This window comes from Chiloscyllium plagiosum, unplaced genomic scaffold (genome assembly GCF_004010195.1).
Source record: "Chiloscyllium plagiosum isolate BGI_BamShark_2017 unplaced genomic scaffold, ASM401019v2 scaf_8314, whole genome shotgun sequence".
In the NCBI taxonomy this organism is placed as follows: Eukaryota; Metazoa; Chordata; class Chondrichthyes; order Orectolobiformes; family Hemiscylliidae; genus Chiloscyllium; species Chiloscyllium plagiosum.
This window is the reverse complement of record NW_025214185.1, coordinates 1-2,251: the sequence shown is the minus strand read 5'-3', so window position 1 is coordinate 2,251 and position 2,251 is coordinate 1.

The window sequence follows — 2,251 nt, the reverse complement described above, 5'->3', positions numbered from 1 at the left end:
GGGGGGTGATGGAATGTGTTGAGGAGATGATAGATTGGGTTTGTGGTGATGGAGTGTGTTGGAGGGTGATTGAGTGTGTTGGGGGGGTAATGAAATGGGTTGTTTGTGTGCTTTGTGCTTTGGCATGGGTGTTAGGTTGGTGTGGGTGTTGTGTTTGTGTGGGTGTTGGGTTGGCATAGGTGTTGCATCCTCTGTCCAATGGAATCATGTCAATGGCAGTGATTTGGTGAATGTGTCAAATTTACTCTCCCACTCTCATCCCATCTTCCATTTCTCTCTGGCTATTGAGCAGGTAGTGGAGCTAAATGCCTCTATCAGAGACTTTCACACAATCATTGACAATGGTGTGTTGTGATATCTGTCAAACTTTGTTCCATTTTGACCCTTACTGGATCAAGTATACTCTCAGACGCTCTCAATGCATCAGCCACGATGGGTTAGGTCTCTACATCAGCTACGATGGGTTAGGTCTCTACTGTCAGGAGGTTTGGCTGTATTGCTCCTGACCCCACAACACAAACCCCAGCTAACCCCTTTCTCAATAAATGGAGTCCCACTGGCATCAGCATTTCACTCAGCCGTGTTATGGCTAATCAAGTCAAGCAGCTCTCAATTTGTAAACTAGTGAGGCAGATCCTCCACTTGAGCTCCTGATTGGTCAAATCCCAACCTCATCTCACAAGGCACATTTTCTCCCCTCCTCCATAAGATCAGAAGTGGGGATGTTCGCTGATGATTGTACAATGTTCAGCATCAGTCACGACTCCTCAGATACTGAAGCAGTCCAGACGAAAATGCAGCAAGATCTGCACAATATCCAGGTTTGGGCTGGTAAGTAGCAAGTAAGATTCCACCAGACAAATACCAGGCAATGACCATCTCCAACAAAAGAGAATGCAACCATTACCCCTTGACATCCAACAGTGTTACCATAACTGAGTGTCGCATTATCAACATCCTAGACTAACCATTGACCACAAACCTTATAGAATAGGATATTTATAGAATCCTTACAGTGTTGAAACAGGCCATTTAGCCCAAAAAGTCCACACCAACGCTCCGAAGAGTAACCCATACAAATCCATTTACACCTAATTATTGCACCGAGCCTACACATCCTAAAACACTGTGGGCAGTTTAGCATAGCCAATTCACCTAACCTGAGCATCTTTAGACTAATTTAGAAATCACAGAACACCAGGTTTTAGTCCAACAGGTATATTTGGAAGCACTAGCTTTCAGAGCAACACACCTTTGTCAGGTAACTAGTGGGGTAGGATCTTTGACTACAAATTCTGTGTCCTGTGATCCTGCCGGACTAGTTACCTGATGAAGGAGTGGCGCTCCAAAAGCTAGTGTGCTTCCAAATAAACCTGTTGGACTATAACCTGGTGTTGTGTGATTTCTAACTTTGTCCACCCCAGTCCAACACCGGCTCCTCCACATCAAGGTTTAAGAAGGCAGCTCACCATCACCTTCTTCAGGGGCAATTAGGGCCAGGTAATAAATGTTGGCCCAGCCAGTGATGCTGACATCCTGTGAATGAATGCATAAACTACATGTAGTAATACATGGCTGAGGCTGATTGTTCTTGAACCATTGCTCAGGTCATTGAGACTTCAATCTGCCTTTTCCTTAAATTAAATGATTATGTGTCCTGAGGCCATGAGAACCAACCTCTGTTACTGAGCAAAGTCCATCTGTGTTAAAGTAACTGTCTGTAAAACAGCAAGCTTTACGTGTGAGAGTGTAATTATATCATTTTGGGGGAGGAGGGGAGGTGGGGATACATTTCTGACACATTATCCTCACAAATTCACTTAGAGTTGACTGGTCCTGCCCAGTGTTCTGCTTGAGGTACCACAATAAGATACCAGAAGTATATTGAGTTGGACTGTGATGCCACAACTCACTGTCTGCATCACTGAAAAGTGACTTCTACAAGAAGAATAAAATCCCTGCAACATGGAAGCAGATCATTCAGCCCATCAAGCCAAGCGAATCCCCCAATCCAGACCCACCCTTGTATTTCCCATGGCTAACCCACTGAGCCTTCAGGAAGAAACCCATGCAGATGTGGGGAGAACATACAAGCTCCACACAGTCACCGAAGGCTGGAATCGAAGCCAGATCCCCAGCACTGTGGGGCCATGGTCCTAACCACTGAGCCATCATGCTGCCCTTGGATTGGGCCTGCACAGTAGAAGAAAGAAGAACATTGGAAAAGATGAAAAGTTACAACATTTGTCGA